Source organism: Herpailurus yagouaroundi, unplaced genomic scaffold, assembly GCF_014898765.1.
Source record: "Herpailurus yagouaroundi ecotype Mexico unplaced genomic scaffold, PumYag 100, whole genome shotgun sequence".
Taxonomy (NCBI): domain Eukaryota; kingdom Metazoa; phylum Chordata; class Mammalia; order Carnivora; family Felidae; genus Herpailurus; species Herpailurus yagouaroundi.
In genome coordinates, this window is record NW_024412391.1 from 53,017,528 (window position 1) to 53,033,021 (window position 15,494).

A 15,494-nucleotide genomic window follows, 5' to 3' on the forward strand; every position below is an offset into this window, starting at 1 on the left:
AAGCGCCCCGACTCCACTGCGGCCCCGCCCAGCTCGTTGTAGCCCCGCCCTATGCCACTTGGCCACGCCCCTCATTACATTCCCTTGAGGGCCCCACCCTCCTTGCGCGTGATGACGTAAAACGTAACGACGCCCTCCCCCCTCCGCGTAGCAGTCTTCTTTAGGTCAAGGGGAGGTTTCTGTGGAAACATTTCCACACCTCTAGAAGGGATGTGTGACAACAGATTACGTAGAACCAAACTCTGTAGCTAGACTAGCTCAAGGAGACATGCCAAATAGTGAGCTTAACTTCACCTATGTGAGAGACAGTGACTCAGCTAACTTTTGGCTAAGAGTTACAGTGAGCTGGCAGATAACCAATGGGACTCTAAATATTTTCCTAGAGGGGAAAGCTTCATTCAGGAGGCCACATTTGAGTTGAACTGGAAGGCTGAGTTTCCTTGGTCTTTTGTTGTTGTTGTTTCCTTACCAGTCAGAATAACTTTGTTACTCTCCAGCCAGATTTCGATAGGACGGAAAGGAAACAACGAAGAAGGAAAGGAGGCACTTAGAGATAAGAAGTGGTCTGGTATGATTGGAGAGACGCATTGGAAGAGAACTTCAGGACTTCTAGGATCAAATCAGAAAGCCTTGATGAAGAGTCTAGATTTTATTTTGTAGTCAGTGGAAACCTTTTAAAGATACGCAGCAAAGGGGCGCCTGGGTGGCGCAGTCGGTTAAGCGTCCGACTTCAGCCAGGTCACCATCTCGAGGTCCGTGAGTTCGAGCCCCGCGTCGGGCTCTGGGCTGATGGCTCAGAGCCTGGAGCCTGTTTCCGATTCTGTGTCTCCCTCTCTCTCTGCCCCTCCCCCGTTCATGCTCTGTCTCTCTCTGTCCCAAAAATAAATAAAAAACGTTGAGAAAAAAAAAAAAAAAAGATACGCAGCATGAAAGTGCCATTGTGGTGTCCTAGAAAAGTCACTCTGGGAGGAAAGTGCAAACTGTATTACAGGAGAACAAGGCTGGATGCAAGGGGAGTAGTAAGAGAGTTGTTGAAATAGTTCAGGTGAAAGTCCAAGGAAGTGGCCGTGGGACAGAAAAGAACAAATAGATGATGATAAAAAGGGATAAGAAAATAGAAGAGAGCGCACTCAAATGGCCCATGATTTCTTACTCTGTGCTGGTAACCAAGATAGTGAACACAGAGAAGTTTATTTGCTTGTCAGCAACAAAGTGCATCTAGACCAGGATGCCTAGATGACATCTCACACCATATTCTATCCTACATTTTATACATGTCTTCAAGCCCTTTCCAAACTGGTAAGTTTCTTACCTCAAGTGCCATTGATGGATAAATTGAGCTTATCATTTTATTTAGCTGAAACTGCTTTATCATTGGCCTTACCATTCTCTAGATCAACTTATGAAATATCTTCACCTCCTCTTCGACTTCCTTCCTAATTATTAAAGAAAGTGCTATTACATTTTGTTCTTTGCAATATCCCTATTCATCTCCCTCTACCTTATTCTTCAATAATTACAGAGAGTGCCCAGCTCAAATCCCATACCATTTGGGATTCTTCAACTGATATTATCTTCTCCATACATTAATTCATCAAGAGATATTTTGAGAGTAACACCTATGTGTCAGGAATTGTTCTAGTACTGGGAAGATAATGGTGAACAAAACCAGAAATATAACAGCCTGTCAAGGAATATGGGAATATGGTGATCTAGTAAATGAATTTGACCAAGTCATGCAGGCAAAGATAGGCTTTCCAAAAAAAAAAAAAAACAAAACAAAAAAACAAAAAAACAAAAAACCAAAAACCAACCAAACAAACAAACAAACAAAAAAAAATGGTAATTGACTTGAGGTCTGAAGGATAAGCAGGGTTACCTAGGAGAAAGGAGGGAAGAACATCCCAAGCCATTGAAACAGTACAAGCAACATCGCTTTAGTGGGAAAAAGCTTGACTGATACAAGGGATCAAAACAAGTTCGGGGCATAAATGGTGAAATTTGTGTTTCAAAAATAATACCATATCTGCAGTGTGTAGAATAGATTAAAGAAGGAAGAGCAGAGTAGAATGGATGGAAGTAATACTCCTTAGGAAATCATTTGTAGTAGCCCAGCCCAGAGATGACCATCATTGATACTAGGATGGAGATGATGGTGGAGATGAAGTAAGTAGACTACATTCTATGGACATTTGGGAGGCCTCAGAAGATAGAGTGGATATATGACAGAGAAGAGGATGTATCAAAAACTTAATAATTTTCTGGACTATGTACCTGGCTGTGTGATACTGGCATGTACTTTTGGGAAATCACTAATATAGCTCGGATCTCTTATGTTTGAAGTGCCTTTGATACATCTAAGAGAAAATGTCAAGTAGGTGATAGGACATACAAGTTTGTAATTCAAAGAAGATGTGTAAGCTGGAGACATAAATTTAGAAGTCATTTGCATTTAAGGGCACCTAGGTGGCTCATTCAGTTGAGTGTCTGACTCTTGATTTTAGCTCAGGTCATGATGCCAGGGTCCTAGGATCACAGGATCCAGCCCAGCATCAGGCTCCATGCTGAGAGAACAATTCTCTTCTCTCTCTCCCTCTGCCCCTCTCCCCTGCTCATGCATGCACACTCTCTCTCTCTCTCTCTCTCTCTCTCTCTCTCTCTCTCTCTCAAAAAAAAAAGTGTTTGGTTGACAGAGCATGGAGTTTATACGGTACAAATATATACTAGAAAATATATACTGGAAAAGGACTATGTCCCAAAGAACTTCAATATATAATATCTAATAGCTGGATAGAAGATTGTGGTCCAATAAAACCAAGTGAAAAAGTGACTAGAAACAGGAAAATAACAGGATAACAGGAAAATAAGACCATCATGTCATAGGGAACAATGTGGAAAAATATCAGGTGTGGTTCACAGAAATGAATTCTGTTGATAGGTTCAAATAAGATGAGAACTGAAAATGTCTTTGTTGGCTTCTCAACATGCAGCCATTGGTGACTTTAGTGAACATTATGTTGATGGACTAATGACCTGCAAGTAAGATTGATGCAGATACAGAATCCAATCCACTTCTGTACTGGGGGTGAAGAAATGGCATAAGCAAACACAGTTCTTTCTTTCTAACAATTTCTTTTTTTAAAAAAGTTTGGCTGTGAAAGGGAGGGACCTGCGATGGTAGCTAGTGGGGAGTAAAGGGTTAAATTGAGGTAGGTGTGTGTGTGTGTGTGTGTGTGTGTGTGTGTGAGTGAGTGTGTGTGTGTGAGCGTGCACGCTTTAATGGGTGCTACTTAAGCAGTTAAGAAAGACCAGGAGTGGTGAAGGAACAATAGATATTAAAAATAGTAAGGGCAGGGAAGAATGAGTTCCAAAGCAGAACAGGAGAATTAGGATTATAGTAGATTAGGTAATGGCAGAAAAATCTCCTCTAGTGCTTTACTCTTCATGGTGGTCCATGGCTTCTTGGGAAGTTATAAGAAATGGAGACTTCACTTGGGGGTCTCTACAGAATCAGAATCTGAATTTTGAATAGAATTTGAGTCAGAATTAGAATTCTGAATTTTGGTAACTGAAGTGTACATAAAGTTTGAGGAGCACTACACCACAGAAGCGGGAGGAAAGGACAATGGGTGAGGTGCAGTAGCTGGTAATTTTTGGTCAGAAAGATAAAGATGTGATGAGGAGAGTATTCTAGCATGACCTAAAAGGAACCCAGGTCTGTTTTGTGGTTGATGATTTTGTTTTAGTTTTACAAGTTGATAAAATAAAAGTGATCTGGGAAATGACAACAGGGAAGGAAGTGGACATAGACCCCATGCCCTGGATGTGTGATGAGAGAAAATAATTAGGCACCATTTGGGAGATGTCCAGCCTCAGGGAAAGCTAGCTTTCAGCTTAAGGCAAAAAAGGGAGCAAGTTCCCAAAAATGACAGACATTGCTGTCTCTATTTGACCTTCTCTTTTATTTCTCCATCTCTGCATTCCTGTCCATCACCATTCTATGTAAAACGTATAAAGTGTAAACAAATAATTTCCTCCTAGCAGAGGAACTTCTGGGGTGAAAAATGCATTTTGAAACTTAATTTATTGATTGTGTAACTTGAAGCTCCTTTTAGAAAAGAAGTATATGAAATGAATTAAATCCCATGAAGCAATCTTAGGGTTTGTTTGTTTGTTTGTTTGTTTGTTTTACAAAATGTCCACCTTTAAAAACAATATATAATTTCTTGTCAAGTTAGCCAACATACAGTATATACAGTGTGCTCTTGGCTTCAGGAGTAGATTCCCATGATTCATCGCTTACATACAACACCCAGTGCTCATCCCAACAAGTGGCCTCCTCAATGCCCATCACCCATTTTCCCCTCTCCCCCACTCCCTCGCACCAACCCTCAGCTTGTTCTTCATACTCAAGAGTCTCTTATGGTTTGCCTGCCTCTTTGTTTGAAACTATTTTTCCCCACTCCCTTCCGCCATGTTCTTAAGTTTTTCAAATTCCACATAGAGCAAAAACATATGACATCTGTCTTTCTCTGATTTTTTCACTTAGCGTAGTACCCTCCAGTTCCATCCACGTTGTTATAAATGCAAGATTTCATTCTTTCTCATTGCCCAGTAGTATACCATTATATGTACATATATAAACCCCATCTTCTTTATCCATTCATCAGTTGATGGACGTTTGGGTTCTTTCCATAATTCGGCTGTTGTTGAGAGTGCTGCTGTAAACATTGGGGTACATGTGCCCCTAGAAACAGCACTCCTGTATCCTTTGGATAAATTCCTAGTAGTGCTATTGCTGGGTTGTGGGGTAGTTCTATTTTTAATTTTTTGAGGGACCTCCACACTGCTTTTCAAAGTGACTGCACCAATTTGCATTCCCACCAACAGTACAAGGGGGTTCCCATTTCTCTACATCCTCGCCAACATCTGTTGTTTCCTGAGTTGTCAGTTTTAGCCACTCTGATTCTAATGTGACCTAGTATCTCAGTGTGGTTTTGATTTGTCAAAATGTCCACCCTTTTTAAGGTTGTTAGTTACTTGGTACAGTCATTCTCTGTCTTTTCTCCTACTTCCATACACTAATTTTCTGCTTGACTTCAGGACTATTTTCATTATCCAGAAATCCTATGATGCTATACTATATTACAGTCTTAGTAATTGATTTTTGTATACCAATAATATGATTTTCAGGATTTATTTTAATAGTGACATCATGCACTTCCCTGACAAATTTTGCTTAGTATGTCAATGAAATCAGTCTTTGTAGTATAATGCCCTTAAAAAAAAAAATGTTGTCACTTTCTAAAAACTATCACTTGCTACTTCTAACATGACCACTGTTGAACATGATTCTCAAAGTGTGGCTTCTGGCCATCACTAAGATTTAAAATTTTTTCTGTGAGCAATTTTTATGTAATAACATTCTTTCTTTCTTATAATAAAAAAATGCCTTTAGGAGTTTATGAATACATTACTGCCTTATCAAAGCAATGTTACCTTCTTATTTCATTTATGTGGGATGGCTTTTTAAGGTTTCAGATGCAGCTATAGGTCTGTGTGTTCCTTTTTCCTGCTACATATTGTGAGAAAAAGAAGTAGGTTTTAGGAATGCTATTATAAATAGTAGCTGTTTTAGAATAAAGGGAAATAACTAAATTGAACACTAACCCTATTCTGTCACAGTACATGTATTCATCCATTTCACTTAGCCAACACAATGACATCAGTTGGACACTATGCAAACCACCAGCTCCAGGTAGTTCAGAGCTTCAACATTAAATCGTACTTCCTCCTTTTGATGACATCATACCTTTGTGATGCTGGGTTTTGTTAAGTTGTAGTTATAAAACACAAGGACCATGAGAAAACGGCGGTGGAACGGAAAATGAGGGTAGTGATTCTAATCCAATTCCAAGATTTGAGAATTTGTAAAGTGCCGATAGATGTGCCCATCTTATTAAGAATGAAATAAATTTTTTTAAATGTGTATTATTTTTTTAAATAGCTACAAAGTGGTTAAGAAAGACGTATGTAATTTTGGCCCTAACTATTTAATAATGGGAATTGTAAAGTAATTTCTTTTACCCTGTGATGTTGTGAAAAAAATTACTGAGACACTAAGAGTACCATGAACTGGGAAAGTCTGGGAATCTGTGACATAGCTAAACCCTTCCTTTAACAGATGAGAAGCTTCAGGCTCAGGGAGATAAAGTGGCCTGCTTATGATAGCCTAGAAGTCAGGTCTTAGGACTTCTATTCCAGGCAAAAATATTTTATTTATCTGTGTACTGGTTTGATTCATTTCTTAAAAAATAATCAGTTTATACATCACTTGCTTTGACTCTAACACTAAAGATCAGACATAAATATCTAATGGCTATTTCTAAGTGCTTAATACCTTTTTACCTTCTTGGATAATCTATGACAATGTCATAGGCAGAAGCCAAAAATAAAAAGTGATTAATAGGTGTTGAAAACTTTTGGAAATATCTCTTAGGCTAATACTAATCTTAACATGAACAAGTCAACTACAATAAAATGTAGGAATAATTTATTAGTCAAAATTATATTTGTTTACTTAGGGTTAATGTTTTGTTATAAGAAACATCAAGAGTTTTAACACATGAAAGAACATTCTTAAAATATTAACATGTATTCCATTTAGATTTTGACTTTTGCTTGCTGGAACTTTTATTCTTGTAAATGTGAAATTTGATGACATGATAGATTATGAAGAAGCTTTATGTTTTACATAAGAGTCATATCTGATTTATTAAACATTTATTAAATTACACATGTATAAATATTTTTGTTTAAAGTTATTTAACTTTAAAGATAAATGTATTTGAGATTCCCATAACGATACATAGTTTATGCACTTTAAACGATCATATAGAAGAAATTGAAAGGAAGATCAAATATATTTATATGAAAGAGATATTTTTAAAAATCATATTAAACATGTACAGAAAACATAAGGAAATGTAAATTATTGTGACATTTTGATTTAAAATCTGTAATGTAGACCTGCTAAAGATTACCACATTCTTATGCATATTAAAAAGCAAAAACAATGTTTTCTTTCTTGAAAATGTTTAACTTGGATTTACTAGATCTGTAAACAGTGGTTCTCTACTGTTGTACATTGTAATCACTTGGGAGCTTTAAAACATACTTATGTCTAGGGTTTCTTTACAAAGATTTTGATTTCGTGATGTAGGTTGTAGCCTGGGCATAAACATTTTCAGGACTAACAGTTGTACGGTGGTAATGCAGAAGATCCTTATTCTCAGGAAATGTTTGCTGTCACATTTAAGTGTGAAATAGCCTTGTGTCTGTAACTTAATCTAAGAATGATCTAGCAAAAAAAAAAAAAATACACACCAACATACGCATATATGCATGTTGGTACAAACATATATACCACTGTGAAAAGTATATAGGTATTTGTATTATGCTTTCAACTTTTCCATATGTTGAAATTTTCACAATAAAAAGAAAAACTAATAGCAAAAGCAAATAACCTTTCCCTTCAAGTTTAAAATTTAGAAACAAAATAATTATTTGAAACCTAATAACTGTGTCAGTGAGAGATGAAGCCAGGACTGATATATTAATCATACGGCACTTGCTAAGATAAAGCTTTAGACCTTTCTCTAACCCTCGATATTCTAAGAAACAGATGGAAGATAATTTAAAAGACTCACATGAAATTTCTGCACTTCTGTAGTGTGAGAACAAACCAAGAAGTCTAGGTCCCCATTTTGCAGCATCTGTGGGCTGAGGAATATATGTGTTATTAGTTGCGCATTTCAAGAATTTAGCTGGTTTATACTGACTACAAATCATTCATTCTACCATTCTACCATTAGTTATATATACTAAAATGCTAATAGTTTCTAATACATTACAAATATTCTTCTACTTGTTCTTACACTATAAATTTGAAATTTCTTCTTTATCCATTTTCTTGCATATTCTCCCTGGATTGTATAAAACTTTATAATGCATCAATAGTCAGGATTTATATCTGTAAGGCTTACATGTTAAAATAACAGGTTTTCAAAAAAATATTTTGGGAAAAATGTTAACTTGCACACCACATTAAATCTTTTCACATTAGTACTATGCAGAACAAGAATGATAAGTAAGGGTCCTAGGACCCTATCAATCAAACCCTGCACCAAGTGTTGTAAAAATATCCCATTACCTGATTGGTAAATTGATAATGACAATGGAGATCTGGTTGCATAATTAATCAAGGGGATACAACTAAGGGTGGAGTGTCCTGTATAACACCAGGTTCTCCACCCTTCCCTCCTAAGGCAGGGTGGAAGAATTTCCCTTGTAAAACTAAAAACTTAAGTTGAGTTGCTTTCCTGACTGAACACAGATCGACTTCCCATATGCCTTTACAGAAGCGAGGAGTCCTGATGGAAATGGATTGGAAGGATTCAGTTCATTCTCAGTTTTGAATAAATCTCTTACATTCTTTCAGTCCCTGCTTTGGGTTGAATCCTTGCTGGTTATCTGAATCAATAAAGAATCACATAAAGTAAATGTGTCTCTAAAAAAGAGCATGGAGAGCAAACAATTATTTTGGAGTACATTAGTATTTAAAGAAATGCCAACTAGATTATAATGTAAACAATCCTTATCTAAACTCTTCAGAAACCAGGATTTTCAAATATTTATTATTGTTTTTCCATATTAAACTAAGATTTTATGAGTGCTCAGCTTTCTAACCAACTTTTCACATGATTTTTGAAGCAAATCACCACCACCATCACCAAAAATAATTAGTCAACACGCACATTAGTAAAAACAGTAATCTGAATCTCCTAAAGTGCTTTCACTGTATACAGAAAGTAGATGAAAGATATAAAGTACAAACTTTGACTTTTTATTCTCAAACATCTCATCTAACTTTGCAAGAACTGAATTTTTTATGTGGTAACATAGATTTAACTCCTTTTTTTCATTTTAATATAGTATTGTTAGGTCTAAATAGACACATATCTAATAATTTATATTCTTTTAATGTTTACTTAAGGAATTTCTGTGCTTAGATCATTAAATGTGCATATAAAAATATGTTTCCAAAGTTCCTTTAAAAATCATCATTTGGCATGAAAATTATGGTCTAATTGATATTAATGAGGTATTACTGATACACTACAAAATTTCCATTTATCCAAATATTTTATTTACACATACTGTATTTTTAATTTGAATATTAAAAGACAAACCAGAAGATCTCTTCTAAGAGAATTTTCATTCTAATTTTCTTTTATGTATCATTAAAATTCAAGAGGACTTGACATCCCAAATCTTTCCTTTTTCAATGTTTTTTTTTTTAATATGGTTAGCAGAAAACACAGATAAACGTAAGGTACAAATAGCACCATATTGGCAGGTTTTACCCTGCAGAAAGAAAGCCACGAATGTAGTCTCTAGTAATGTCCTTCCCCCCATTTTAATAAGAAGGTTTGTGTTGTTCTGACATTAAATGGATTAAGCAGCAAGCCTGCTGAGAAAAATACTCAAAGGTATTAAACCCTTGCAGTGTTGGTTTAACTGTAAGTACTGTAAAATAAGATTAAGTCTGAGTTTGGAAGAAGAACTGGATTTGACATAAGACTAAAAGGTAACAATATTCACAGATGCCTGAATTAATGCTTCAGTGAAAAATATAATTAGCACAAGATTTGAAAATATGTCTCCTTTGGCAAATGTCTTCAGAGAGTAATCAGTGCTGTAGACTGATGTAGTGGAAAGAGCACTGGGCAAGTAGCCAAAATCTTTGAATTCAAGTTTGTTGCTTTAGCACTCACAAGTTCTGTGACCTTGGATGAGAAATTTCTAAAGTTTTTGAATTGCAGTGTTGTGGATGTGGCCAATTGGCAACCATTCTCCATTTTATAGTGTGCGTTTCTGGACTGCAGTCACCCCAGATTTCTGGGCAATTGAGGTTGCAGATGCAAATTAGGTTCAGCCAATTAAACGTACTTGTTGAGATTTGGAAGGCAGAAGTCAAGTGAAGGTCATCTTCCTGCCGCTTGCATTGTTTTCTGCCAATAAGCGAGATTGTGAAGACATGATTTTGTGTGATAGTTTCCAGCGTCCAAGTTCTTGTTTCATGGGTTGTGAGACGCTGTTGCGGTGGCAGCAGTGGTGATTTCTTGAGCCCTTACGTGTAGCTCCAGTTGGGTGTTTTTGAACTCAATAAATTCCATAGTGACTTCTGGATTCCTCACCTTTCTGATTGAAGCAGAAGTAGTAGTTCCCCTAATAGGTCAGTTCTGCTGCGTTCTGGAAACATTTCTTGATGCCTAGCCTGGAGCCTCTATCTCTAGACTTTCCAATTACTTTGTAAGCTTTTAATTCCCTATATTGAATTTCGGTCTACCTCAAGTATCTGGAGCTTATTCATTTTCCTGAACTGAACCCTAGCTGACACACACATAAGCAAATTTCATTCATACAGCACAGGGCAGTCATGAAGACCAAACTGTACCACCTAAGTGTACTCCATATCGTTTCCTCTTTTTTGAAAGATGGGTAGTCATGATAAACAGCTATTAAAATTGTCTTGTGGTATTTTCATGTCATTAATTTTACTCAGATAATATTTATCTAAACATGTTTTGTGAAGTATTGGTTCTGTTGGGCGAATATCATAGAAAAAGCAATTGTGTATTTAATAGGTAGCTAGGTATTATAAATCTCTGATTCCTAAGAATGTCCATGTGTTTGAATGATACCTTTCTTGTAACTGGAATGGATAGTTTTCACTTCAATTTTATATTTTCCTGGTAATGTTTCATTTTTATGACGGCGGTAATTAGAAGCACTATGGCCAATTCCATAAGTGGAAATGTACTGACAGACATGCAAGTCTGTCAAGATGTTGAGAAGGTTTGGAAACATTTTGCCTCAGGGTCTCATGCTTTCTAAATAAAGAGAATAAAAATAAAATCCTTGTTTAGCACCTTTTTTTCAGAAACATTTGTAGTTGCATATGTGGAGCTAAGACACATTTTACCTTTCAACTAGCTTATATGCCCAACTACCATTAACACACCAATCCTCTTCAGATTAATTTACTGACGTTACTTCATTGCTCTTCAGTTTCAACTTGGCTCCTGACCCCTGTCTCCACTTCTGTTTGTCTTATTCTGTGCCCCTTAGGCTTCCAATGAGTTATTTTCTCTCTTCTAAAATATATTATTACATTGACTTTTTTTCCCCCTTGAGACTTTCTTAGAAAATATGTATCATATCTATCTTATGATAAATATGGAGAGAGTCTTATTATATTGCTCTTGGTCCTTTCAAGACTTAAATTCAGTTGGACCTCGTGATAAATACCCTCTATTTCCCCTCAATAGGTGAATTCAGAAAATAAGAGATTTACAGTGAGTACTCATTACTTTCTTATCTAATTTTAAATATAGACAGAATAAACTACATTGAATTTTCTAGTGCTCTGTGAATAAAAGTTTATTTACTTCAACATATATAAAATTCCACCATACAACCCTATGTTCATGATTAAATCTATCATTTCTAAGCCAATTATAACCTTAGTTTCTAATTTTAACCTTAATTGGTTCCTAATATTTAGATTTACCTAATAAATACCCATTTTATCTTAGATACTGTCATGAGCTTTGTTCTGAAAATATTTTGTTCTGAATACATACTCCACTTCCCTTCTGAAGAACCTGTAGTTTCTCCTTGTTCAGCAAGTCAACTTATTTTTTTACTGTTTTTTTTTAAGTTTATTTATTTTGAGAGAGAGAGAGTGTACGCACAAACGGGCAGAGAGAGAGGGATAGGGAGAATCCCAAGCAGACTCCACACTGTCAGAGCAGAGACTGAAGCAGGACTCGAACCCATGAACCGTGAGCTCACGACCTGAGCCAAAATCAGGAGTTGGACACTCAACTAACTGAGCCATGCAGGTGTCCCCATCAAACCAACTTTAAATAGCCATCCTAAGAAACCTCATCAATGTGTCTAACTTTACTTTCTTATCTAATTGTATCTTCCCCATTCCCTAACACATGCCCTCCATTGCAGTCAGACCAATTTTCTTATAACTTTCTAAAAATGTCAAATTTATACTTGTCTCTTTAGCATCATGTTTGTTGGAAAACCTACTGCCCATGTACTCAAATTGAACCCATTAATTTCATAAATTACTGGCTTGTGTCATGTGTTCTTCACATTAATTTATACTGTATCTTATATTATGATTTTTTTCATTAACAAGCTATATTTCCCATGTAATTGATGATTGTGCTGGTGAAATGTTAAGTGCTTAATCAATATGTGTTTGAGTTTAATTTATTTACTTAATACAACATAGCCTAGACATTTTGTTGTTGACGTTAAACATCCTAAAAATTACATTCATGGTTTTTTAATTGTTGGTTTAGTCACAAGTTTTCTCATCTACAGTGACTCTTTTTTTCATATGTCAGTAACAAGTATGGTATATTACTTGTAGTTCAAGAGAATCTGTATAGTAATTTATATGCTGAAGCCAGATAATTTCACTATTTGTACAGTATAATACTCATTTGATAGGCGTAAAGGATGCATTCATTCAACAACTGTTCAAGTATCTGCAAGGTACTCAGTAATGGGGAGGGCATAAAGAATAAAACACGGCCCTTGCATTGCTTTCAGAAAATATACCGGGTGTACAGGGCGAGCAGTGTGAACAGGGTATCACTATGGAGCATGATGAACTTGAAGATTATGGTTATGATGTACTCTGAAAGTACATAAAAATGACCCCCCCCCCAAAAAAAAGACGTCTAACCTCGGGGATTCTGAAGTGACAAGGAGTAGGCATTACTCCAGCAAACAGGCTTGAGAAAGTCAGAGGAAACCCAGACCAAGGTCTGATGGCAGTGAAAGAAATTCTTGCTTGGCAGGTGAAGGTTTAAGATATAGGAAAAATGACAATTAAATTTTTCTGCTGGTATATTTAGTTCTGATTCAGATTTCATGATTTGAGCTCTAGTTTCTACCTTGAAACTTAACAAAATTACATCCAGTCACAAGAACATGCTGGGAATAATACATTTTTTAAAATAATATTTCATAAACAATTATTATTCCTAAAATGTCTACAAGGGGAAAATTCTTTTCCTTCTGTTTCAGGTCACACTTTTTTTAAGTTTTATTTATTTTTTGAGAGAGAGAGAGAGCACAAGCAAGGGAGGGGCAGAGAGAGAGAGAGACAGAAGAGGACAGAGGATCTGAAGCAGGCTCTGCACTCACAGTCTGAAGCTGACAGTCTCAGGCTGACAGTGTGACAGGCTGACAGCGTGACAGGCTGACAGCAGTGAGCCTGATGTGGGAGTAAAACTCACAAAACACAGTATCAAGACCTGAGCCAAAGTCAGAGGCTCAACCAACTGAGTCACCCAGGCACCCCTCAGGTCACATTTCTAAAGAGCTTTACAGAGGGAGTGTTCTCAAGAGAGGAACATGTGAGAAATAGGATGGGGTAGGAGAAGGAGCTAAGGAGGCACGTGAGCCACCATGGGGCCCAGCTTCAGTTTGGTCCTATGGGTGACTCTGGAGCTCAACTGAATCCAGAGTTGGTCCCACATTGAGGCAAGAGGTCTGGCTTGTGTTAGGGAGGAGGAAAGGGAGGATAACCTCCTGGATGCAGAATGCAGTGACTTCCACAGAGCAGAGGGAAATTTTAAGAAAAAAGGGGAAGCAGTGTGAGCCTGGTCAGCCAACACTCAGAGCATCTGGGGGATGGGTGCAGCTGGGCACAGCAGGTGGTAAACGGGATTTGAGTGGGAAACTAACAGGACCCCCTAAAGCATGCTTATTCCATTTTCAGGATTTTGAATGCCAACCAAAAAATGCTTGTTTGTTCAAATGTCTACTATAGTTTCATGTATAATGAAACTTAACTGGCTTTGTTGATTTTTAGAAAAGTAAGTAATTTAGAGAATATAGAAGTTATATACTATACATTTAGCCTAAGACACATCTATCTGACATGATGAATTCAGTCTTAGTGAGGTTACGATCATTGCTTCTAAGTTTTATCATATACTAGAAAACTGCCCAAACAGACATTAGCCATCAGTTTGGAAAATAAGAGTCACATTGTGATGATGATTTATTGTTTTATTGCTTTGCTGGTTTTGTTTTAGGCAAAGCCTCCATTTCTTTCCTTAAATTTTCTCCCTACAATTTTTCTTTTCGTCTTAGTTCTTTTTTCCCCTCTTTTTATTTTTTTGCATTCCTCTCTTTTCTCTCTCCCTGCCTTCTACCCCTCCCTTTTTTTCTTTCTTTTCCCAGTGTTGTGAACTTCCTGTCATAGGATAACTAAAACTCAACCTGGAGCTGAGAAGAAACAAATTGTTTCAGGAATTTGGATGTGCTTGTTTTTGTTTGTTTGTTTTTCTTATTAATTCACTTAAAACTTTTTGAACCATTTCATGATTGTGATCTCTGAATTTTAGTCTTGGACATTCACTTCCAAACCACCTTCCAACAAATTAAATAACATTTATTTATTGTATTTCTTCATCATTAAACTTTGGTGAATTTAGAGAATGTTCTTTGAAATGACATTCTTGAGAAAGAAGTTCTTTAGAGATCCTGCAACCCAGGGATCAAGGATTTCCTGAAACTGTTGTGCTTAGCTAAGTTATTTATCTATGTTTGTATGAAGTCAACTTGTCATTAAAACATAATTAATATTGCATTATTTTTTGGTCAAGGACACACTAAACATTTAGTGCAGCATGCACAACTTTCAGGAATGTAGAACCATAAACAATTAGTTGTATATAGTTATGACATAAGGTGACTTTTACAATGTGCAGTGTTACTATTGAAAATTAAATGTGCATCAGAACTAACTGCACCCAGGAATTGAACTAACTGAATCCAAGACTATAGGCTGACATAATTTAGCACTAATAATTTAAAGCATTTTTTAATGGCTTTGTTGGTTTAGTGGCTCTGTTGATGATGATATGAAACTCTGACGTAATTGTGATTGTGCTGTATTTTGTGAATATCTGTTGTGCTACATAGCAACCAGAATACTAATCACAATGGCAGTTCAGTCATTGGTTTACTCAATTGTTGGAAGGGGTGCTGTGTGTATCCCTAAGCCAATGACCTGTCCTTGTTATTGTGGTGACACTGGGCAGAAGCACAAACAGCTTGGTGCACTCATAGTAGCACAAACTGCACTAGTCGGGATGATGTGGATAAAGTAGTCCGTTGTCTTCCTTTTGATTCATAAGCACTGTAAGAAGTATTCTCAAACAGTTTTAACACATTTGCATTCAATTCCCATATAGGTTATGTACAATGATTATTATTTATGTAGATTTTCAATTCTCAATCTGAATAAAATCTACCTTTTCCATTCAGTTCTTTTTCAAAAAGAAAAATGAAAATTAGTGTTTACCGAATATAGGCCCTGTGCATTTTAT

General features: G+C 36.4%; 1 long non-coding RNA gene across 1 annotated transcript in view; it reads right to left on the reverse strand.

Moving 5' to 3' along the window:
* Positions 1 to 6,566: 6,566 nt before the first annotated feature.
* Positions 6,567 to 15,494, reverse strand: part of LOC121028663 (uncharacterized) — a 49,555-nt gene continuing 40,627 nt past the window's right edge. The window contains exon 4 of the long non-coding RNA XR_005789373.1: positions 6,567 to 7,782. This is a non-coding gene — a long non-coding RNA (uncharacterized LOC121028663). The remainder of the gene's footprint in view (positions 7,783 to 15,494) is intronic.